We start from the raw sequence: 27,118 nt of genomic DNA on the forward strand, positions 1-27,118 counted from the left end.
CACACACATTCACACCGACATCGGTGTCAACCATGCAAGGTTGACAGCTCGTCGGGAGCCATTAGGGTTAGGAGTCTTGCTGAGGGAGATCCCAACACTCACCTGGGCGGAGCCGGGGATCGAACTAGCAACCTTCTGGTTACCAGTCAACCCGCTCTCCTGATCTAAAATCATTCTACCAATTGTACAGTACATGTGAAGGGAAATTATTTGACCTACTTCTGAGTGCGATGCATTTGTATGTATTCATTTTTAACAGTTTAAGACCTTGCGATTTACATTAGAAAATGTTTCTGGATTTCCCTAAACACCTTCCTTTTCATTTAGCCTTTTTCTCTCAAAATATAATCGTATTTTATGTCACTAACGGGCAATACTGTGGCCTTCAAGAGATTTGCCATGGTTTGTTTTAATGGTATCTGACTTAAATATATATATAATATATATTATAATAACTTACGTGGTCAACAAATGACTCACCATCATAAACACAAAAACACATACCTGTATTTTTCTTGCATGGATCAGTATTACCGCTACAACACTGCTAAAAGTATTTAGCAGTCTGATGAAGCCTCCAATAATCTTCCTCAACCAATAACTCCCCCAGAGCCAAACCTATAGTTCAGCTCCAGCACAGTCAGACAAAAAATTGTTCATTACTTCCATACCCGTCAAAGTGAATAATGACCTGCAGGCCGGAAACAACTGCAGTGTTGTCCTCACTCCCATCTCTAAACAACTTTCCTCTGTATTGACTTTTCCCCATCAGTATGAAGGATAAACTGGCCAACAGCACTGACCAAGGTAGTCACACTACAGTCTCCACCAGCATAGTTATTGCTTATAACATTGTGCCACTGCTTAAAAACAACACATTGAGTAAAAAGCCATTCTAATGGAGATAGGGACAGCTTTAGATAAAGCCCTAGCCCTTAAAAGTGAACAAGTGGATTCTGCTGCCTGTTTCATCCTACCTCCTAGTCTGGAGAATGAAACACCCATTTGGATGGTTCCGGGGGAACTGATATGGACTGTGCGACAAACGAAGTGGACACATGTCCTAAAAAAAACAAGATTAAATAAACATCCTCTCCAGGAATAGCACCTCTTTCGCCTTTGCACAACAGCCCAGGGTTCGGCTTTACCCACATAACAGCTTGTAAGGACATCTTTGCCAAAATCCAAAGGAATGCACCGAATAATTAAAGAGGTCACAGAGTTAATCTTCAACAAAGTGTGACTTATTAATCAAGTACATTCCTGGGTTTCAAATCGGGTAGAGCACACCAGATTAGGGCTATTTTTTTTCCCTAATGCCTCTCATAAGTGTGGCGCTCACAGATGAATTATGTCCTGACCTTGTTACTGTGCACTAAATTAGCACAGCATAACCATGGAGGCCAGCTCTATGTAGGTCTGCAGAAAAGTCTGAAAACGTTGTGCTGGGATTAAATGCCTCCGATGTAGCAGTGAATGTACCAAAAAAATAAGGTGCTAAAATGGGCCAAATGGTGCTATTGCCAAGAAGTGATGCATTGAAGAGTATGCATGTTATTTTACTTGGGATTCAAAATCGGAACTAGGAGGACCATGCAACAGTGGGGTCTCAACACACAAGGACAGCTAAAATATTCACAGTGAGAAAGGAAGACAGAAATCCCATTTTCCACACACTTGGTAGTAACAAATCGCAATCCCAGAATACAAATAAGCCTGATATTATGATTCAAATACATGCATTCAATAGCCTCTTCAAGGCAGACGTGCTGTGCAGAAGTTTCCCTGATTGAAACCATGGACACCAGGTGAGATTAGCTCCTGCAAAAGGTAGTCAATTTAGAGGTTTAAGCATTTGTATGGCCACCCAAAGCCCTTTACAATTATTGCCTAAGATTTAGCCAGCAATGGCGGTAGTAAAAGGAAGGCTTTGCAAGGAGACTGAGTTTGTGGGAATATAAACTGTACATAGTTGAACACATTCTCCTCAACATATAATGTATACAAAATATACACATGCCAATTTTCTCTATGCATCATTAACTAAATGAATGTGTATTATAAATCACCAATTAGTGACCATTTTTCAGATTGAACCAGTAAATACTTTGATTTACGGGTTGAATATGATTGAAACAAATGATTTACAAAGATAAACATGTACTCTGTGCCCCTCCTCCTGCATCGTAGCCAAATTCCCTAAGATGGACCACATGCATGATCTAAAACACCTCAGGGAATTGCTCATCTTGATTCATTCCAAATGACACCGCACACGCCCGGAGCCCGACTGCGATCTGAGATTGGCCCGCGGTGAGGGAGATTATCAGAGTTAACTGGCCTGCAATGTGATAGAGAAGAGGGATACCAAACAGGCGGATGTGGACCCTCATTCATCTTTTGGCCCAGCAGCTGGGCAGAGGCTGCCTGGGTGAGGCAGAGACCAGCGGAGACTGCATTTGTTCGCGTGCATTGAATTCATCACAGTGACTTTACTGGAACTGATCCATACTTCACAAGCATCTTTCTCGTCCCTTTTCCTCTTCTTGTAGCTGTGACTTTGCCAGAATGCTTATCTCTATGATGCAGTACCTCATCTCCTGCAGAGGCGACAGAGGAAAAAAAAAATGCTTTGGGGTCCTGGGAATTTCGAGGAAATGCGTAGGAAGATGTACGTGTTTGAGAAAGATGACATAAGTAAAACTCAATGTTGTATAGCCATGTGCTTTGAGAATAAAGTATTGTAGAACTGGTCAATGAAGACCTACCAACATGTATTACTAGTATTAAAAAATGCTGCATTCGACTCAAACTTAAATCTGTGAATTTGTACTTTTAAGCCAAACAAATGAGAAGCTTCAGATTAAGATCGTTTTATTTCAAAATGCACTTCTCAGCTAATTGTCTCTTCTCTAAATTATTAAGCTTAATTTCTTTTTTATTAAATTGAAAAGGCAAACACCCACAGTTTTTATGAGAGACAGTGGATCAAACTAAAGACAGGGCTGCGACTGGCGTGTTGGACCCCTGGACTTGGTGCTAACACCACTCGCCCTGGTGATGAGCAGCACGGACCACAGCTTGACATCCTCCATTGTAAAACTGTCCTTAAGGCAACAATGTCAATGTAAAAGTGAATGAGGGAAAACTCCACCAATATGTAACGTCAACATCACTGAACTTAAATGCTGCGCATCAATAAAACTGATGTTAACCAGCATGCATGTTCAGTGAATGTCTAGTGGGGCATTTTAATGTCCTCTGATTGGTGGATCAGTGCTTGTTAACGGAAAGGGACATGCTTGAGATTGTATATATGTCTTGATTGGTGGTGAGGCCCATGGCAACGCCATGGAGAGAAACATAATGCCGGCTTATGAATACGGCATTGTGTTATGATTATCATTCTCGTTGGATATGTTTTAATATAATAAATAAAAGCATTGTTTTTTGATTTTACAAATAGGGAATAAATTATGTTGTTTACTGGCCATGTTGACTTATTATATTATTTTGGTCTAATTTGACCAAGCCTTTGTTGTAGTTGGGAATTCATGTGGGCGGCCGTACAAGTCTGCAATAATTGCCATACTGATACCTAGATATATACGATCAACTATTGGCAAAAATGTAGTCTGTTTTTTTTACAAGATGCTTTTCTCAAGTCACTTGGTAATAGAAAATTTAAAAAAGGAAAAACTTGGATTCCAACCATATTTCCATGTATTAAGTTTGGTTGTATTTAATACTGTTTGTTCTTTATTCATCCCTTCGTATTAAAAGGTCAAAAAAAGAATTCAACATGGTTTAAGCAGACAGTGAGCTGCCAGTGCAATCCTTTTTGTAAGTACAAGGACAACCTGTTCATACAAACACAGATGGTGATGTAACCACTGGCATTGTGGTGGAGCAAATGGCTACAAGGGCACAGTTTGGAATGGACATGTTTGAGAATTGGTGATTTTTTTTTTTCTATGAATTGCATTATACCAAATGTCAATTAGCATGTATAGGCAAATAGTTAGCATCGGTGTACTGGTATGTTGTGAGATAGTAGCTTTCACTCGTAAATATTATTCTGTTACTGCATCAAAAATACAATAACATACAAATATTGTGATGTAGCAAGCTCTTTGGGAAATTATATTGTAAAATGAGTTTGGAGGGGTTGCATCTCTTGACTAGAGGTATCACTTTGGGCATATATCACAGGTAGCTTATTATAGCTTACTATGGAGTTTGTTTGGATATAGCTCAACAAAAAAGTAAAAAAGTAAAAGTAAGAGGGACAAAACTGAATCAACAAAGAGGGCCAAAGTTGGAAGACAGATTAGACATGTGCATCTGTAGAACAGACCCCAGACCATCAGCATTTACAAAAGGTTTGATAAAAAAAGAAAAAGATTTCTGGGGTGATATAAAAACATAATTTCATGTTTCACCTCGACATGAACACACAAGGATGTCCACACAATGGCGTTATACTAGGGAACATTGGAAGTGGTGCTCTAGTTATTATTAGCCAAGTCTTGGCTTTGATAAAGCAGTATTCACACACACATACTGTATATCGAACAATTAACAAGTCATCTTCAACAGGATGTAGCCGCCTCACTAATCAAGGTCTATTTCAAAAGGTTTTTAAGGATTTTAAAACTAATTACCATAAGCCTTTTTAGCAGCCCGAATTTGACATTCTACCTTTTAGCTGAACTGCCCTCCCAGATCTCAGGAGCTGCCTGACCTTGAGTCTGGCAGTAGCCCAGCTGAAGGGGCATACTATGTGCCATAATAAGAGGGGATAAAGGACTTAATGATGCCGACCTGGCCTCTTTTCATTGTCATTTTTTTTAACTCCACCAAGGGTTTCTGAGCCACAAATGCAGTTACTGCCTCTGTAGTGCTAAGACAGGGGAAGACAACCTCCTCGACAGAGCCTCACCACTGGAGGCTAGCTTGGGAGGACCTCCCTCTCTCTCCCCCCTCGTTATTTACGAGTTGGGTGTGGGCCAGTCTATCTTGTTCAACAGCCATAACCTGGTGTACTCGTCATGTCCATGGCCAATGAAGAGGCAAGGCAGTCTGTCTCTCTGACACACACACACACACACACACACACACACACACACCTCAATTAGAAGCAAGAAAACACTGACGGCTAATTTCATTATTTCAGTTAAATTCAGCTGATGGTTGTATAGCCGGGGGGTCCGGGGGTCCGCGTCCGTGAAGTTTGCTACAAAATAAAAAAACAACCTTTTTTTTTAATTGTCTGTTAACACTACTTGATCTGATTAATCAAAAAGTTGATGTTGCACCAGTTACATTGTGTTCCACTGTGTTGCCACAGTTAATTGTACACTCACACACAAAAAGTTAGATTCTCTATGTATTGCCTGTTACTGCATCCGTGCATTTTGCATTGTAATTTAGCACTATATTTATCAAATAGCCTGTTGCACTATTGTTGCAGCAATTTTTACTTGCTCACCCACCCCTTCCCCTCTTCTCCTGGACACACACACACACACACACACACACACACACACACACACACACACACACACACACACACACACACACACACACACACACACACACACACACACACACACACACACACACACTTTACCTACTAAAACAACAAATGTTACAATGTTTTTTGCACTGATTGTTGTCACTGTCTTTCATTGTTATTTGCTGTGATGAATTACCAAATGTCCCAAATCTATTTGTATGTATGTGGCCTAAATTTTGATACACACATTTCATTAAAAAAAAAATCTATCTATATATTGTTAAATTATGCCAAAATACAATAAAATGATTATTTAAAGTAGGCCTGGGCGATATGGCTGAAAGACATATCACGATATAACTTGATCATATTTATCAATATCGATAACTATTGATAATTGCAATGACCTAAAACACCATGCTGGATTTAAACACTTCTGTTGGTCATAACACTTAATATGACCTTCCACTGTTCTTCATTGATAAATACTCCAATGTCGATACAACAATGAAAAACACTCAAATATTGTAAATAAGTATGGAACCATGTTTGTGTAACAAACCCAGCTGCTAGATTCGGAGGTCCAGTCTCTTATCGATATTGAAAATGTTTCATATTGATATTGATCAAAAGTCTATCAATAATTTATTGTTTTATTGCCCAGGCCTAATTTAAGAGGGGACATATTATACCACCAGGTGTGAGTGTGATTAGCCATTACAAGCCGTTTTAAAATGTGCCACATCACAGGTGGGCGTGTAAATTGTAAAAATTGTAAAAAATATTATTTTAAAAGTAGAATATCTCAAAAAGTATAAAGTTTACAAATATGAAAAGTGATTGCTCAGATGTATGGACCTAGACCTTTGTGACAGATGTTGAATGGAATCGATTGGTTCTGTAGTTTTGTCCACATTAATTGCACAAGTTTGGTCAGAAGAAGAATAATGGAAAAGGGATATCGAGATTGTGCATTCCTATGCACAATAATGAGCTACACCTCCCCCTCATCTTTTTCTCATGTGATCCTAAAATAAATGCACAGACGTGCCATCAAAGTTAATTAGACTGCTGTCAGTTATGACATCCTAATCACTACCTACCAAAGTGCATAACATCACGATTTCAGTTGGCTTTATAAAAAGGAGGATAAAAACGCAATGGCGAGCTTGGTTGTGTATCTGTTGTGTGTGTGTTGTGTGTGTGTTTCCCCCCCCCAGCTCTAATGGGCAGGCTTTGATGCAAAAGCTGACATGCCTCTTCTGCTTCTCATTGTAGTCGTTAATCTTAAAAGACTAATTACCTTCTTCCCCCTAAAAGGAAGAGGAGTGTGGCGGCTCTTACTACAAAGATATGGGAGAGAAAAAAAAATACCATAACCAAGATGAATATGTTGGATTTCGAGGCTCCTGGACAGACCGAATAAACTTGGTGAACATTTTAAAGACGAGAGGAAGTTGAGCACATAGTGATGCATTCAAATTCATTCAGGCTTCTGAGATTTCCATTTTCGTAGTCAAGCCAAACTGAAAGTGTCCTGCTGGACTCTCAGCATTTCACCCCATATTAACATAATTTCAAATCAACATCATGTTGTCTGAACACTGAACAGCCGTGTACAAACAGTGAAATCCCCCCGCTTATGAAGTTAATATATAGCTGGAATACTAACCACAAACAATTGTTGAATTTTTAACAGTTTGACGAAAGATGCTACCATGTGTAGAAGATGATTCAAAACACTATTTCTCCTTTAACCTTGTTCCATTTCTCCACCACTTAGCTCACTGCAATCATTCCTCCCCCTTACCAAACTCAACGCTAGCTCCAAGCGAGCATCAATAATTCATTGTTTGAAACGGATACAATGAATACCAATTCCCTCATATTGTCCGGCCCCGTCATCAAAGCTGATTGCACGACCTGAGGATATTACCATCATTGGCGGCTGCAACGCGTCTGACATTTAAACCGGTCAGGCAGGACAGACGATGAGGCAGGTGGGAAACCGGGGACAATTAAGAGCCTGTTGCCTTTGGACGGATGTCCCTTGTCAAAGAAAAAAAGAAAGAAAAATATGAATAATACGTTGTTTGGTTTCAAGTTATTGTAATATATTAATGTGTGGATTATCAAGACAAAAATAATCACAATAACAGTTCTTATCCTTTATATTGCTGTACTTTATTGGACTAAAATATCTGCAAAAGCTTAGAAGTGTATTGTGAATTCAATCGAAGAATGAATTGCTTTGAATGGACATTTTTGCAGAATGTAATTAAGTACCAGTGAAGTCGTAAATCTACTTTGGCAGAACGCCTTACGGTTCCCTATGTGGGCATATGTATATGCAAATATGCAAATGTATCTAATTAACAGTTAAGTGGCCTTCCTAGATTATAGGTCACGAAAACAACTTGTCCACTTCCTGACTGGTCACAGCGCTTTGCAGACTGCGCTCATCCCTGCCAGGCTGAATTGACTGATGGATATCCAAACTCGGAATCAGCCGACGCTATTAAGAGGTCTACTGGAGCGCCGCGTCTTAACTGTTCCCAAAGTGCTGGAATTGGCTTGGCAATTCATGCCTGCTATTGTCTGGGGCCACCGTGACCAAGTTAATTTCTTGCCAGACAAGCGCAAACAATCATGCAGACACACAATAAAAAATAAAGGAGAAATTGAATCATCTGAAAAGATGTTTGCTTTTGCTTTTTCTGCATTGAGCATTGATGAAGGTTACAGGAGGTGACCCGTGCTAGATTAGCTCTACCAGATTAAATTACAGCATATCGCATCTTTCCACTGTTTTCCTTTTATCTATATAAATAATTAAAAAGGAAATGCCTGTAAGAAACTGATAATAAAGAAGTCCAACAGAAAATGTAAATGTAATCATCTATTTGCTGGCCCACCGCTGCAACTTAGGTTTTTGAAGTTTGCCAAACACAAGTGAAAATAGTGAAAGGCCAATGCTTCTGCTCCTACCTGCCTATTTTAGTCCTGGATTATTCCTGGTAATATTAGAGTCTGACAAGATAAGTCCTCTCTCTATATTCATGGCAGCAGGCTGGATGAACCAGACATCATGTGGTACTATGTCATTTAGGTTTGTCTGTCATGGTTGGTCAAACAAGGGACAGAATGCATGGTCCAAGGCAGTGGCTGTGGCTATTTCCCGGAAGGTCTTCGAGGATGCATTGAAAAGACAGAACAAATTATGTAGTCTCAGAACACACTATAGCCATTTCAGAGATAACAAGTCTTTGGCTTAATCTCTGCTCTGAATCCACGACCAAATCCACAAAAATCAACCAACCTCTCTATAGCTGTGTGCATGGAATAACTGTTCAAGCTGTATTATTTCAAAATATATGTAAGGGATAATGTATAGAACGCCGGCCATTATCGGGAAAATAAGCCCCGACAGAGCCAACCCAACACCGACGCAAAGCAGAGGTGTCTTGCGTCGCCCTGAAGGGGCTTATTTTCGATAATGACCGGCGATGTTCTATACATTCCCGCTTATTACACAGCTACTTGCCTACTCGACGTCGCTTAGCAACCAAATACACTGGGGTTGATAAGTTACCGGAGTGATACGAAAGACGGCAAGGCAAGGTTTTTTCGAAAATAACAAAGTCTGTACTTTTATAAACCATTGTGCAATTGTGTCAATCATTCAATATCCCTGCAAATCACGTTTGTCAAAAGGTTTGTCAAAAAGGAACGGGATATAGTTGAAAGCACCAAACCGATTAGGATGCAAACCACTATCTCAGAGACACAAAGTTGGGCATTTAACTGGAGCAAACTGTCTCCTACCCTTTTTCCCCCCCATCCATTGTAGCAAGTGGGGTCTGGCTGCAGCCCTGCTGCCTAGTGGCCTTATCGGACTGTGTGGCATCATGGAGCTCTGTGCTGCTGTCTCTATTGGCATAATGATGGACCGAAGGCCTGCCTCCCCAGATAAACACCTCCCCTGTTCCCCTCACTGCCCAGCGGGGCCCCCTGTTTTGCTACAAGCGTTAAAAAGGAGAAAGTGTCTCTGCCTCAGACGTTAGACAACAACATGGCCGTCGGGGACAAGTCTGCAAAGGATACTGGATACGGTCCAGGATATGTGGAAGTGATGGGTGGTGATGGAGAGAGAGTAGGAACACATTAAAGAGTTTTCTGTCTCAACAGGCTTGATTAACACCCAGGCTACTTGCTGAGAACTGAAATCAAGAATGAGAGCATTATCCCATCAATACGAAATACGTCAATACTAAAAGGAAAGCCAAAGTTGTCAGCTGTTTAAAGCAAAAGTAGATTAAAAGATAAAAGGGACCATTTACAATTCTGAACTATAAAAGAAGGAGAATATCCAGTAAAGGAGAGCATGATCAAAAATCGAATTAACAATTGGTGAAGAAAGAAGAAATCTCCAGTGGTGCCTTAAATTAAAAATGTTTTATAATTGTATTCCCAGAGTCAGTTTGAAGAGGACATACTAAAGAGAACGGTGAATAGAATACAAGGAGTTTAAAATGGAGTGAAATGAATGCTGCGAAAAGGCAATGGTAGTAATTGAAAGCACACTATGTCACCATGTTATTCAGGAAAAAGCGTGCTTTCTTGCTACACATTGTTCATCTAATATTATCTCTGGAATATATGAGATTGGTAAATGGCATAATCGAACTAAGGACATTTTGACTTTGCTTGAAAACGATCTTCATAAAGCAGAAAACACAGAATCGAAAGAGGGGAATTGTTCCTTCTCATAATGTATATTATTACTTATCATAAAATCAATTAGTCATAATTATTATCATTATTCACTCCGAAGGCCATGTAATTTACTCTGAAGTCTATGATAAGATCTATTGATTAAAGGCTTGGGCACTGCTGCGCGTGAAAGCAAATAAATTGGAACTCGCAAGGTAGCCATTCATCAACAGACCTAGTAACAAGCGTGCCAGGGTGAAAATAGCCATCTGTAGCCGTCACACATGCAAGGCATGTGCCCCTTCCACCTCGGTGCTACCACCACTTGGCCAGCCAAAAAAAAAAAAAAAAAAAAGAAACCACAGCAACAGATTACACCACCTGGTCTTTCCACATTGTCAGTCTATAAGTACCCCAGACAATAAATGAAAGGTGACTGCCAGAGCCCAGCCAACCCGGACAGAACCCCGCGCTCGGGGGCCCAGAGGGGGAGATGGAGTTTCAAAGGCTACCTTTCGGGTCACACTTTTGGGAAGCTGTAATTGGAAAGCTTTTGTAGCCTCTTTAAAGGCTTAGCTTATGGATCTCCCCAACATTTGAGAACCAATCATGTATTGCATCGTTCCCCTTACAATAACTGCCTCAGACACTGGGTAAACATCTGGGGCGTTTAAGGTAAACCATTTGTTTAACCGAACGTATGCATTAATATTCCCTGAATACAATCTGATATTGTACACCAACTGTTTGTGATTATTCAACTTCCTTAGTTTGACTTTGCTTTGCAAAAGCTAGTTTAAGGAACCATTTCAAGATGAGCTGGACGTAGGCTTATTATTTTTCAACTATTTGCTGGAGTGACATAAATAGATGCACCACAGATGGCAACAGAGCCTTTGATTAACCAACATGTCAGAGCTTGACTTGTCAGACTGTCAAAGCTGGGACGAGGCATCAAACGCACAACGCATCAAGAGCGGCTTCTCATCAAATCCAGGCCACACAATACAGATCTAGCAATGACAATTGGGAAGAGGAAAAGCGGGCTCCTTTACACATTGTGGTAAACCTACAATGGATATGCATCCCATTTAGTCAACAGTGGTCCCTTAGGAACACAAAGCAATGGAATGTAAACTAGCTGGGGGGGTTACATATTGTTCCACACACGCTGGACCCACTCAATTAATTATCCCAGGGACATATTTAATAACAGTCAGACAGCCACACTGTCTGCTGTGATCTGTTTGTTTACCATACCTTTTGCTTGATGAAAATGGAACCAAATGCGGCAGTACGTCCCAGCCGATGAAACGCATGTAAAATAACAAAATATAAAGATATACAAGTAGACTTTAGAGAAATGGCCACGTACGATAAGCAAGAGTCATCAGACTCTTTTTTTAAAGATTGTGACTCATCAATCAAATGACAAGCATTGTGTGCTCACATTGTCATAACAATTAAGTTGTACCAGTCTTATAAAAAAACGGTAAAGTGGTGTTGTTGTGAGGGTATTTTGGCAGTAATGCCAGTCATGCAGTGGTCTGATAGAGGGCTTAGAATTGAGCTCTCAAAACAGGTGTGTGTGTGTGTGTGTGTGTGTGTGTGTCTGTGGGGTCCTGAATGGTGTGGACCACGCTGAGGAAGAGGGCTCAACAATTGCTAAGGAGAGAGTCATGCAGCAGCAAGCTACTAGTCACTCTGCTCAGGTTTTCCTTTTCCCGAGGATGGCCTGCTCTGGTGAGTAATGCCTTCGGGAAGCTACACTGGTGGGGAATGCCTGAGGAAAACTACAGAGTTCCCATGTACCGGTAGTGCTCTCTTTCACACCGTGTGTTAGGGCTGCTCGATTATGGAAAAAAAATCATAATCACGATTATTTTGGTCAATATTGAAATCTCGATTATTCAAACGATTATTTTTGAGTTTGAAAACATGATGCATTTATTCATAATTTCTCTCCAAAAACACTTTGTAAATGAGAACTTTGAAGTTTCCCCTTAAAAAATATACACAAAATGGTCAAATAGAAAATAATGTCCAGATATGGATCCAGCTGTTCTGCAATTTATATTAAAAAATATATATATATATATTTATTAAATCGTTTCAACTTGATTATATTTGTTTGGTGATCGTTTCACTCTGAAATCAAAATCAAAATTTGATTAATCGCCCCGCCCCACCGTGTGTGCAAATATGCTATATACCAGACTAATGTGACCATATGGTTGTAGTAGATGAGGTGCACACACACACACACACACACAGTTTGATTTTACTTTTTTTGTAAAAAAAAAAACCCTGCCATGAATCCCATATCCTGCTATTTAACAAATAAATACAACACACATTTACTTACTCACATACATATATACATAGATGCATACACATATAGAGAGAGAGACAGACAAATTGGACAGGTTGAGAAGAAATGGAAACCAGAATATAGTCAATGACGGCCACACCAGATCTGGAAAGCAGAGAAGATATTAGGCCTCTATTGTCTTTAATAGGGCCACATCACTGGGGTAAAGTTGCATACAGTTACAATGAAAGGTAAAATAAATCCAATTTATCTATGGTTACACTGATATTAATAACGTGTACTAGGATCGTACGATCCAAAAGAAAGCCTGGATGAAAGGCGGGAGCTGAAACTCACCCAGGAGCACCAATTTAAACACAGACACGGAGAGATGGTCTGAATGGAGGCATTATATTATAAAATCGTCTATTGCGAGGGATACCTTTAAATGGGAGCGATCTCAAGACGTGTCTCCCAGAAGGGTGTCTGCTTTCCCATACTCCTTAATAAAACATTGCCTCTAGAACAATAATCAAACCGAAAAGCTGGCGGTATTGTCAGAAAGCCAAAGAACTGAACACATGGGGAAACTCTGGAACATGGGTAGAATAAAACAGCTCAGTTTGATAGAGGGGAAATTTAAACTGATTTGTTCTAATCCTAAGAGGCATCTACATGGGTAATGGCTCACTCGTGTGTGTGTGTGTGTGTGTGTGTGTGTGTGTGTGTGTGTGTGTGTGTGTGTGTGTGTGTGTGTGTGTGTGTGTGTGTGTGTGTGTGTGTGTGTGTGTGTGTGTGTGGTTTTCAAACGCGTTCGTAAAAAAGGTAAGGCTTACAACTGGGCACGGATGGGGTTGAGCTCTTGTACACTGCGGGTGACTCTAGTAGGCACATGACCACTTATATTTAGTAACCACAGTGGCAGGAAGACTAGATACACTAGCCATTAAGACAGTGACAAATGGGTTCTTCTCGGGACACAGACTGGAGGCACCAGAAACATGGATTTCAACGGTGATGCTGTTGCTGTTTGTTAGACAAATCTATACAAGCATCCTTTGTGCACTCGCTGAAAAGGTAACAACTTATATCTGGGACTCTGTGCCCCGTTTTGTTCCATAAGGCCACATAAATCACTGCAAAACGGCATTGAGATCCAAGCGAGTTCAGATAATTGCCCTTTACTGCAGCCTGCAGGTTGGCTGGACGATCTGGAAACTATATTAAAATGATCAGTCGCAGATGGGTTTGCGATAATCCATGAGCCACAGACAGGGAACTTGTAACAAAAAAAAAAAGGGCGGGGAGATTTAACAAACAATGAAAGTTCTAAGTGGGGAACGTTTGACAGTTAATGCTTTCACTCGGCCCGGTGGGGTCACGGTGAATAAAAGCCTGGCCAAACAGCATTGAACGTGAAACGCGGTGGCGGTCCGTGCAACACACACCCAGGCCGTGCTTTCCCTCAGGGACCGTCCCGAGCTTCTACGGTAATTCTCCGTGAACGGGGCATGCACAGTACAGGGCCTCCCGCTGAGGTTTGTTTGCACTGATTTGTTCTGCTTTGGATGAACTGTATACTAATTCCTTTAAGAACATGTTGGAGGAAAAAAAATATAGTCTAGAAGGTACAAGCTGAGGAAGCCCTGATACTGATACTGGATGGGTTTTTTTTTAACAGCCAAAAATAGATTTCTAAACTTTAGGCCTTTTTTTTGTTCCTGTTGAATAAGTCTGACAACTTTAGAAGCATAATTCTGAAAACACCGTCCTGTTCCAACGATGGATCTCGAAATCCGACTGAAATATCCTCTACTGTTAACACTCACAGTTATTGGAATAATAACTGCTACCCAGTACCGTACCGTGGGGTTTAAGTCTGGGCCTTCAGTAACAAACTCCACCAACACCCAACCAACCCCAAACACTCATGCCCACAAATTCCATATTAGGTGCCGATAAAGCCAACACATCCAAATATGTGCATCACACTATGCGCTACGGCATAACATCTACAACAAGACAGTTGATCTTCAACAACAACAGTGCACAGTCACGCACACCGCAGTGCATTACCGCAGCTAGACTAATGCAGCATCACCATCAGATCGTTCATTATATCACTCCGGAACCAGATTGCACATCACACACATGACACAAAGACAAGTTTTCACAGTTATTGTTATAATGTTCACCGGATGCTTTCGCAACTTCAACTTCAACAGATTCAGTATTAAGTATAGCGACAATATTAAGTGAGGAGTCGAGAACAGGTTCATTTAATATGCTTATTAAGCGGCATCACTGAAACACAGCATTACCGTTTAGTCTATTGCCCAAACTCCAGCAACATATTGTGATTCCAACCATTACAAAAAATGCTTTATAAACTAAAGTACCACAACAACATTATCGCTCCTCCTACACAGCCTACAAAGGAACACTCACCTATGACTTTGGATCGGAGGAAATCCATCCTCCGATCCTTTCGGAGGAAGCGTTCATTGACCTCCTCATGCAGTCGTGCGTCCTGTTTTAGTTGAATGAGCAGGTCCTTCTCGATGGAAATAGATGCCAGTGCAAAGAGCCGGGTCTGTCCGGTTGCATTCCGCAACTCCGTGAGTACTTTTTAATGCACTTGAGAGCTGAGAAAGATCGTTTGAGATTAACTCTTAAGCTTAACTCTTCGCTCCAAACGTTCGCCTTGAAAAAGGCAAACGAAGGAGATCAGAAACAGGATCGCTATAGGCGTGAAGGCGGTGGCCATAGTAGTTCACTATCAACTCACACTACCCGCCAACGTTTCAAATTTCGCTGATGACATCACCGGGGGCCAGCGCCGGCATATTGCTGGGCCCTGGGGGAGTTCTATCACTACACATCAGAATTTTGATGTGATTGGCTGAAGACAAATTTAGTCAGTCAGTCAAATTTATTATCCAAAGGCTGAAGGAAGGCTAACAATACTTCTAGTGCTGGCCCCGCTGGTCTATATAGCTGTGATGCGTTATTCAGCTGAGCTCAGCCTTACAAAAAAAACCTGTTTTGCTTCTGGAATTATTGTAATGTAATGTACTGAAAATTATGTAATTAAGATGCGTTCAGACACACATTAATGTGATTTTGAAAGACAGGGCCAGCAGAAAAGGCCCTACTGGCTTTGACGGCCCACCACTGCTGCTACCCATCAGCCAGCACCAACGATTTAGCAGTATTGTCTGCCATGAAATGGTTTTCATAGGACTTGCAATTCCAAATCAAACTGGGTGGCTGTCCAAGACACACTGACAACGTAACTCGAATAGGCAGCATTTTTTGTGTTTATGCTTTGCACTTTTTTTTTTTCCTTGTTTCAGAGCAATTTCAAATGTGTCTGTAAGATTGATGCAACGCAGGAAATAGCAAGATGATATTCAATAAAATTATTTTTCGCAATAACCCTATGCTTGCACAAGTATAGGTTCAAGACAAAATACATGCTTACAATTTCATTTCAAAAGACAGCATAAAAAAAAACTATAAAATAACCAATGCCACATTTGAAGAATTACCTGAATTAGACTTCTGGTGTCATCACCAAACACGCAAAGTTCCCACCCCTTCTTTTTAACCTCTGGGCTATGTGACTCATCTGGGACCCCAGGCATGCCTACAGCAACTGGGAGTTCAGGCCAGGTTTTTGGCTCTGAAGAGCTGCACTGCAATACTATGCAAAAAACATCAATAAAAACATTGCAAACCAACCAGGAAAACCCATTGAGTCAAGCGTTTTAAAAATGTTTTCTGACATATTCCATCATTCCCTGCATGCAGGACGTAAATAATGAAATATTCATTGTCAATTTTTTCCCCCATTTCCGTAAGGGTAGCCCTGGACAGCAATTCAATACCATAAATAGTATACTTATTCAACAACAACCTGGAGGAAATTGCTTCCATCCACTTTTTCCCCAAAATGTGAATGTCAACCAACACATCAAGACGGTCTCCATCTTATCTACTTTGATTAAATTATTCTATGCTGTACAACAGAGCACATTTCTGCATTTCTGCCTCGATTTAAGCCATTTCACATAAGAATGGAGTACTGCCACAATTGACTTGCTAAACCAAGCTTTGTCAACTAATCTCACAATGGCTATTATAACATGTTTTGTTTCTAGCCTGATCTCCAATCTAAACGACAGAATAGGTTGTTTGTCATATGACCCAAAACTTGACAATGTTATGCATGTCAAGGTTCTGTCTGTCCAAACAAAATGGATGACATTTGCTATATCCTTAGTGGAAAATGCAACATTTTAAGATAGTTTTGGCATTAAATAGTTTGCTCAGCTGGTCGAAGAGGGTCATATTTATTGGTCATATTGACAAACAACCTTTTCTGTTGTTTTGGTTGGAGATCACGTTTGCCGACGCTGTCATCCAAGTTGGCATCAGATGACTGAAATGAAAGCTCTAAAATAGGACGCCTGCCTCATTGATATTTGAGCTGCAAGGCTGGTGTCATAGCCTGGACACAGATACAGACAGATTTATTAAAAAACATATCCGATCCAAAAAATAAGATCTCTGAAATGCCTTATAGTCTACAGATTCTAATCGTGTGCTATGTTTTACTGTAATGCGTTGCATTTAAAGCACTATTAAAATGAAAAGCAATGCCAGTTTCTCTAAGTAGCACAATCTGTAGACAATTATAAAAGAACAATTAACAATCAGGACAAAGCCTATATGATCACTTCCAAGGATAGAGACCATCAAAATCTGAACTTGTTGCCCTAAAAGCAGCAAAAAAAAAACAATCTCACATCCCCATAGAAACAACAAAGTCTGGCTGCAAAATAATAAGAGGCAGGGGACAAAATTGAGCACTTACAATCAGGCAAAGATACATCTATTGCAAAAATGAGTGGATGAATTGCTGTGGACGCGACATTGAAGAATTGGAGAATTAAAACAGTTTTGTTTTCCTCTCGAACGACCTGATGCAGTCAGGCGTGGGAGAAGAGCTATCTGGTTTTAATCATCCCAAATACAAATATGCAGGCTGTTTTTGCAATATCTGCTAGTCAGGGATCAGGGAAATATTTTGCAGGCTCATCTTTCGTCTACATTATTGACCATTATCGTTAATAACCACAGGGAGAAGGACGAGGCCGGCCATATCATGTATTGCGTTACTCATGAGAAGTCAAGAGAGGCAATGCTAGGCTTGGATAGTGACTCCACCCCGATGAGAGCACATCATTATTTCAGAATCAAGGTGGTTTTAACAATTACGCTTCCATTATTCTCAAATTGTCTCCGAATTATCTTTAAACCCTGCTTTGTGAAACAGCGAGGCTATAACAGGATATTTTGTTCTTCTTGAAATCGTTGAATCAAGGTCATCCAGTCCACCAGCTGGGGTCAACACAAGCAGACCAGGCTGTTTTTAGAATCTGACTACAAACGCCTCTCCCTCAGTGCGGTTTAGAGTGCCAAATAAAACATTGATAGTAGGGGTGCACGATAATTATCGGGCCGACAATTATCGTAACCCGTAAAAATGATCGGAACCCTAAAAGTACACATCATACAATCAATTACAGTACATGAGTTCACAACTGCACGCGTATATAGAAAAATGTTTTTTTTTATGTTACACCTTTCCTGCTGTCGGCTCCCAGACCGTAGTCGAGGAGCACAGGGGAGACGTTCCCTGTGGAGACGTCGATGTTCTCTCGGGGGTAACACCCTTCCCTTTGACCGGCAGTGGGTCTGCTTAAAGGTTGGAATGAAGCGGCCGCTGATTATTGACAGGCTGGATACTTTATTCTTAGTTTCACTAACTTTACAGTACACGTTTGCAGAAACAACTGCACTTATTCATTACTTCACTAAACTGACACACGCTACTGCTTTATTTATTATAGGGTCCCGGCCTTCCACTCCCTGTTTTCTCAGTTAAACACATATCAACTTCATTTGTCCCAGTGTTTGTTAGATGTGAAATGAAGCAAAAAAAAGACACTCTCTTTCTCCGGAAACGCAGTCGTCCTTTTTTCCTTGTTGTTTCTTCCATTTGTCTGTAACTCATTCTCCAATCTTTCATCGATCGATGCGGATGTTGTGGATGCAACGGAATATATGATACATCGCAGCAGCAACATTTAAGATGATCGTGATGAGTTCTGCCCATTCTGCCTCCGTTGCTGTCTGCAGTCAGACCAAAACACACCTGAGTGACAGGAGCCGTCCTGCGAACCTCGACCCTACGTCATATCGCGCCCCTTGCAAGCCCGCCCCCCTAAACCCCCCGTTGATTCTACTGATGTCTGAGCAACACAGATCCACATATCGGGCATCAAGTGTGAATAAAAACCCAAAAGGTTTTTTGGTTTGTTCATAGTATCAATGTCATGATCTTGGGCCATGATCATATATATGTGTGTGTGTTATCGGTATCGGCCTTTAGGAGCTAAAAGTTATCGGTTATCGGTATCATTTTGAAAAAGAAAGTTTGCGTGCATCCCTAATTTTACTTAGTAAAACTAAGTGATCTGAAAAGAATGAAATGAAAAGAATAAAAGTTGGAGCCACGCTCGCTCAACTCGTCTCTTTACTAGTTAAGGAAGAGTGTCGGTCCCCAACATGCCAGCTCTGGAAAGGAGTACAATCATCAGAAGGTCAGGGCGGAGGAATCCAGCTCTTTAATTGTCTGTGTCACTCCTCATTTTGACTCCCAATAGCTGTCAATTATGGCCCAGCTATACCACGCCAGCATCCTTCACAGCAGGCCAGAGTCTGAGTACCAGCGACACACCAGCAGCGTGCGGCTACCACACTAACAGGATTCTGCAGTCCCATTTCTCTTCCCTGATATACCAACGGAGAATACAGGAATATTGTCGCGAAAAATACCTCCGTCCACCTGTGTAATCTTTAACAATTCTACATTCTTCAGTACATTCTTACAAAGACACAATTTGACAGCACGGGCCGGTGCCATAGAGCTTGAATTAGCACCACTACTCTTGTCCCTCTTGTCGAAAATATGGAAAGGCAAGCGTTTTTTATAATCAATACACTTTCCTCTTTCATCTAGCAATGGAACGTTACACTGTTGGGCTATTGTGTTTCTCCTCGGTTTGGATTCAGCAGACTAATGCAACACCTCTGAGGCCAGCCGACGAGGCACTCTACTCTAAATCAATGTACCTGATCCTGCAGGGCCGCGACGGGTTCCCTAATAACACCGGAGAGCAATTCGAAAGAGCATTGCCCTTTCTGAAATTCAGTGATCCTTATGCCCACCCAAAAATAATTAAACATTCCTTCAACAATGCCGCTATTGCACTCAAAGGCGCCCGGTTAATAAGGCTAGCAGCCGTTTTATTTCCATTTCCGTTAAGCAGCATTCAACCGTTTCAGACTTATTTCGCATTTGGAAATTAAACATTTGACGGTAACTACAGAAAGGACCATATACACCTCGAATCACTTCATGCCTTGGGATTTCCATCCTCCTGCCTTCCTCCTTGAGGAGCAGCTGGCCTCCTCTTTTGGGAAGAAGGCCTGTGCAGGGAGTTCCGCGGCCCTCGTGCCAGAACAGAGGGGATTTGTCCCCTGCCCGCGGTAAATGAGAGACATATGATGTTTGTGTCAGTCCAACTGACACTGGCTTCAACTTGCGCTCTTAGGAAGGAGAACAACTTAAAAATCACACTTTTTTTCGCACATTAATCCAGATGTCTTGGCAGCTTTGTGCGTGAGCTGCGTGATCGTTCTCACGTTACAGAATGATCGCCAATGTCTCAGCAACCCGTCTGCGACCTTCCATAAATCGGTCCATCTTTTCCACCATTTTGTGTTAGTCAAAGTGCTGGAACCCAATGGACTGTTGGGCCCATGCACTTTGATGCAACTGCAGACCTAGATATAGTGTAGGAAACTAGGATGAATGTATTGCCATGAATTTAATCATCTGCAATTTTTTTCAGATGTGAAAAAACGGCACATAGTAGAATATTGGTTTCCCAGTAATCCAAATTCGAACATCTTCCAATATAGCGCAATGAATAAAGCTCATCCGCGTTGACAATCAATATTGAGAATGCATTTCAATCTACACCATAAAAACACCTTATAAATAACAAATGATAGAATTCAGAATGAGGGATGAAAGAAACCATAACACTACTCCACATAAGAAGCATGAGAAATGTCTGAGTGAGTGAATTGAGAACCTTCAGCATGTTTGGGTATGGCAGTGCTGCACAGAGTTATCCTGCTGGGCTTCAACTAGAACAGGCCAGGCTGCAGGAGGCTCACTTATCAACTTCAGTAGGAGAGGTTGTTTAGCCAAAGAGAAATATTTTTGATTTATTGGGTTATGCAAATCATTTGGCCCCGATTCCACATCTTTTTCTGACTTCATCCCAGATTGTCGTACAATTCAGTCCAGACCTAAAGTACTCTCCGGTTGAAAACCAAGCAGCCATGCTGCACACACCAGAATCCCGTTACAGGATACTGGTTTGAAATACTGATTCTGAGACGGCCACTTTGCAGGGCACTCTGCTGCTGCTTCCCAGAAATGGTTCATTGATAGAAAATCAACAAAGAGGTAGGAGGTTTATAGCAGGTCATACCCTAAAATAAATGTGATACTATCAAGGACAAGAATGTCCTGAAAAACAATGCCATATGTACATGGTTTCAAGTATTGTTTTGAACCTGGTGCTGTTTAAGGCAAGGTCAATATGACTAAGGAAGTCCCTCCCAAACAGTCACTAATAGTATATTTCCCAGATGCCGCTTGAAGTGTAAGTGAGCCTGGTATATATTTATCCCTGGGTAACCATACCATATTTTGTATCGATTTTTTATAATGCATTGCTGTTCTGTGCCGCCAGATAGAGGCCGTTAGATAGATGCTTTGATAGATTTACTCATGGTAAGCAGGTAAACAACTATTGGAACAGATGTTGACTCAAACACAAACTGTGAAAACTAGCCATGAAATTTTACAACTCAATGATTAAACCATATCTAATTTGTGACTTACAAAAATGTTGACATTGAGATTGAATTTAAAGTAATCAGGATTACTAATGAGATTTAATTAAGAGATATGAACTAATGAAATGGCACAGCATCGTCAGCCAACTAACTCTCAAACCATGCATGAAGCACTTGAAAACAATTTTGATTGATCTCAAAGCAGTGTACCGAGATTGGTCATTTTGCTATTGGCTACACTTCTTACACTACAATAAGAAATGGTCTACAAACGACATCATGTAATCTTGACCTATAACAGAGCTCAGTTTATCCAATGTCATTTATTTAGCTTATCTATTGAATCTATGACACAAACTAATACGATGAAGGAAAACTTATTCGTTTGTTATTCAATAACAATAATGTGGAGATTAGCCTTAGTTGTCTTTGGTTAAATCAGTTTTATAAGATTAAGAAATTATTAACAATCAGTCAACAAATCACAGGGCATGATCCTAAGGGATCACAATAAATATTATTAGACCCAGCACACTGAATCAATCACTTTCATTTGTAAAAGAATTAAGACATTTTAGATGGAGATTAAATATCTAGCCTTAAAATAATCCCCTAAAATGTTATTCCTGAACGCAAATAGTATCGATCCTGGCTATCTAAAGGAGACGAATCACTGATTCCCAGATACATTGATATGCTTTCTGTAGAAGTTTTCCGAAATAAGACATTTGTCTGCTCATTTAATGGTGACTGACTGGAAAGATAGGCCTATACCCTATTTATCGATTGGCTCGGATGATGCAGCTCACTGCATGGCCTTTTTGTCTGTGTTCCCTATTTCTTTGAGGGTATATAAATCCTATCATAACAAATGCTTAATGCACCCATCTTCATTCCATGGGTGGAAAACTATTTGTCCAGCACACAAAATGTTTTTAAAAATGCTATCTGCCAAGCTATTTCATGACAGACCAATCCAAAGAAAAACAACCAAATTGTTTTATACAAAACCCATACAGACAGTGTTGGCAATAATGATCAAATGTCATATGTAATCCATTGCAGAGATAGCTCACGCCTATTAGTCCAGTATAACAATCCATTCTGAATGCTTATTCAGCTGCCCCCACACGAGAGAGGCGCACGCAAGGTGGCCTATGGGAAACCTATTAACCAATTAATAATTACTTATTTTTACCTGAATTCCATCATCAGCTGGATTGATCAGTCCAGGTTAAAGGTGCCCTTTAACTTTGTCAGCTGCTTTTATCAGTGTGGACAAAGACCATTTAATGGCTTAATATAATACTTTGCACCCTGGCTATATTTCTGCGAAAGAAAATGCATAAAGGGGGACAAGGAAAGCCCAACAAGGCCAAATCTAGTCTCTCGAGTCTTTTCGGATATTGGCCAGCTTTCAGGGGTGAAAGACTCAAGTTCTATTCTGAATTGGTGTGTTTTGCATTGTTTTGCCAAGTGGTTGTTCTCCTGAGACAAAGGTATTACTACGATGGCCTTGGGCCTACAAGTATGCACCTGCGCCACTCACAAAAATATATTTTACCACTTGTGAATGAATTATGTGTAACCAAAAACATAGGGGGCAGGCTAGTTTTGTGGCTGGGGTGTTCCACTCCCAGCCCAAATGTTCTGGGTTTGATCCCCAATGTGAGGCATGACCAATATGCCTAACACTTTTAGAGCTGGGATGCATGGTCACAGCAATATAAATATTTTTGCCCATGTTAGCTAAATAATGTTAAATTAAGCACAACTCCAGATGCAGTGTAATACAGATTAACTGCAAATGTCAGATAGACAAGTACTTCTCAGTTACACGTTAAGTTAACAATCAGAATTCCGAATATCTTCCAAAAGTGCCATCTCACACAGGAAGAGATAGACAGGAAATCCTCATCCCAAAGTCTAAAGCTACTTGGTCTCAGGAAGGAAAGGTTCTTGAATACCAATGTTAACCCAGTGCACTTCTATTCAGGCTAAGTTGAAAGGCAAGCTGACAGGGGGCAGTGGACCGGGTACTTGGTTGTCCCAGAACCTGGGTAAACTTCTGTAACTTCAGCGAGAAATATGATAAATTATTATATACTATATATACACTACTATAATTATGATAAATTATTATATAGTTAAAGTAATATAAACACTTTCACATTATTAAATTGACTAACTTATACAACTGAGTAAATTGTATTATCACCTATATAATACAAAAATATGTTTGGTCTGACCAGGACTTTACAGTCAGTTCTTTTTAAACAAAAGACAAAGGAGTGATGGGAGTCGCAGCCCCAAACCCACAGCCCCCTCTTCAATATGGGGGCTAAAACATGTGGGCCGAGAGCATGATTCGTATAGCTAGGCAAGCAATCAAAGTCTGGTCGGTGCCTGCCTTTTTCCACGCAATAATTATAGCTTAGCTACCTTTTAAACAGAGTAATAAGCCTACGTACTAGCCACACTATTTCCACCTCACATACGCTATTATAGAAGTAGTACAGAGCTGCAGAGCAATTATGGAGCTTGTTCTTTTTTTTTTGTTTGTTTTGCTATAGAAAAAATACAACTGCATTCTTTCCTTGCTAGATGTTGCCATGAAGAGAGGTCCAGTAGTAGATAGTAGGCAGTAGGCAGATGTATTTTCCTCCTAAGCATATCCAGCTAATTACTGGAAAACAGTTATAACTACATGAAGCAGATTGAATAAATAAAAACTGATATGAGGAGATTTTAAAATATGTATACAACACGTCAACACACATTATACTGGCAGTGTGGCAGTATACAGGCCTTATGGCTAAAATATGTACAACAACAGCAGAATAAGTGATAGCAACATGGCTGTCATCCTTGTTTGTGTAGAGCAAGATGATAAAACTACATGGGTGCTGGATCAGATAAATGAAATGCAACATGCTGACCTGACAGATCTGGTCAGATATGACCTGACCAGACCCATCGTACATCGTTCTAACAGTACAGTTACAAACCACACTGAACTCCGTGACATAAGAGGAGTCAGTGTTTGGAGAAAGAACAATAAAGAATAAATACATAGGCTTAATTAAAAATACAAATATAAGGATCCATTGGAGTGGTTAAAGATGGATATAGCTAAGAGCAATATTTTGAAAAACAATTGCTATAAAAAAAATTGCTATAAAGTAGCATCAGCAGTCCAAAAAACCTTGAGGGGGACTCAGTTATATACACCTCTGCACCTTCGCTGAGGAGGTATAGCCAAGTCCTTTGCTATCCTATCAAGACTGACCTACTAGACGAGGTTACAAAAGGACACATCTAGCTCTGATGCTCATAATGCTGTGACGGACAAGTTCCTCATTGATGTCACTAATACTGCTCCCAATGTCAACATCAGGTCCGCTTCATTTAGTCTGCAAATCATGAACATAAACTCAAACTACCTCATTGTCCCGTGCATGGATTATGGTATCGTTTCTGACACCATTAGTGCAGCCAGAATAAAAACGGTTAGGTTTTTAATCAATGGGAGGATTAACCTTGACCATCAGTGGTGCCACGGTTCACAAAACAGGCAGTTCAAATTCAGGATAATACCTGTGGAGACACGTTTCAGCTCATTATTGAAGTTCTCGCAACCTCTTTGGCAGCCCATATATCACAAGCAATAAGTTAGCATTAACGACTCAATAATCCCTCAAATCTCTCAGTGGGAAAAATAACATTTTCATGAGCCTTACTGCAAACGACTGTCCCTGTAGTCTGCTTGAGGTAATGATCCTCTGCATTTCCATTGCATCGTAAGCTCGTCGGCATCCTCATCAAACGCTCATGTTTCGGACATTTAGAGCTCTGCCACAATGATATGCCCTATTATTTCCAGACCTCGGTCGTGGGTTATCGCTGTCCTTCACTTGAGACAAATAAAGTGACTTTCATTGACTTTCATCATCAATTTAATGTAGGCCTTAAACACTCTGAACTATTTTTGTTCTTGTTTGTTTTATTCACAGAATTGACACCAAGTAAGACTGGGTGCTCGAGGCTATATGTTAATATATTATAGTAAACCCAGTAAAGCTGATCTGCAACACACTTACAGAAATGGAAAAGGACACAGGCTGGATATATATTGAATATTGATGAATAGTACAAAAAGAGAAGCTAACTATTCCCTATATATTGCCTAGATTTGAGAGTTTTGTAATATTTGGCTGCATCTAGAGCTGCATTATAGTAAAGAGAGTGGATATTTCATTGCCCAATGAAGGATGCACTTTCAGAAAAAGATAAAAGCTCTAAGTAACTAAGAAGCTATCGTTTTTTAGTAGAGACTATAATTACATTTAAAAAAACATCCACTTTAAAGACTCAGTAAACGTAACAATGTTTAAATGCAACGTAGGTACAACAACATAAACAGCAATATTAGTCAGCAAAAGATGTAATCCGTTAAAACACAAAACATGCAGAAGCTCTCTCACTTCGCTCTATCGTAACCATTTTATATGACCAAACATTTGCGAAGAATTACGTGAATTACGAATTAAGTGGGAGGAAGAGATAGGGGTCTCTAAGCTTTCTGCGCTTCACACACAAACAACCAAGAGGAGAAAGACAAAGGAGGGCATTAGCTACCACATGTTAGCTATCGACTAGGTTAAAATAAATCCACGCATTCAATTGCTGACCAGAATCATTTTGCAGGGAATATGTGTGTCCACTCTATTTAAAAGTTCACGGTGCAGATCAGACCCGGTGGGACACATCGCCGGCTGACATTATCGTACCTCGTACTTTGTGAGGAGGGTTGAGCTAACTGCACCGACCACAGCCATCATATGTATGATGCACTTTGACTTCTATTTACAAGTTAAATTAGCGAGTTAAATTAAAAAAAGTAAACTAACTTAAATCGTTTTTGGTAAGGAACTACCTTTGCACAAGGAAGTTTGCAACAACTTTCATAATCAGCCCAAGCTAACTCATTAATCATGTGTTAGCATGATTTAAGTTCTTAGATAAAACGCACTAACGGTATAAATGGTCTGCGTTGTCTTTCTTTACACTTACTTTTCATGTGATAGTTTTCAACGATGTCCACGCAGACGTGTAAGATGTAATTCTTTCATATATTCTGGTGAATCGGTAACTAGGATAGCAAGTTGTTAGCAACATGTCCTGTCAACACTATGGCGGAAGAATCTACGGCAAGCCGAAAGCTACCACGTGCTTTTTGTTTTGGTTTTTACACAGTCCTTGAAAATAGAAAAGGAATGGGAATATCTCTCTCTCTCTCTCTCTCTCTCTCTCTCTCTCTCTCTCTCTCTCTCTCTCTCTCTCTCTCTCTCTCTCTCTCTCTCTCTCTCTCTCTCTCTCTCTCTCTCTCTCTCTCTCTATTTCGATTCCGTATATATATATATATATATATGTATATATATATATGTGTATATATATATATGTATATATATATATGTATATATATTCGGTCTTAGCTGTGAATCTGATTATATGTTTATGTATATAGTATGTTTATCTTATTAGTTTTCTATTAGAAAGCTAGATCTATC

General features: G+C 40.3%; 1 protein-coding gene across 1 annotated transcript in view; it reads right to left on the reverse strand.

The window, feature by feature from the left end:
• LOC311345398 (ecto-NOX disulfide-thiol exchanger 2-like) overlaps positions 1–26,697 on the reverse strand; it is a 126,895-nt gene extending 100,198 nt beyond the window's left edge. Inside the window, 1 exon segment of the mRNA XM_084469792.1 lies at positions 26,622–26,697. The gene's annotated coding sequence lies outside the window, so the exon portion shown is untranslated.
• Between the last annotated feature and the right edge of the window lie 421 nt (positions 26,698–27,118).

This window comes from Micromesistius poutassou, assembly GCF_964030765.1.
Source record: "Micromesistius poutassou genome assembly, chromosome: 6".
Taxonomy (NCBI): Eukaryota; Metazoa; Chordata; class Actinopteri; order Gadiformes; family Gadidae; genus Micromesistius; species Micromesistius poutassou.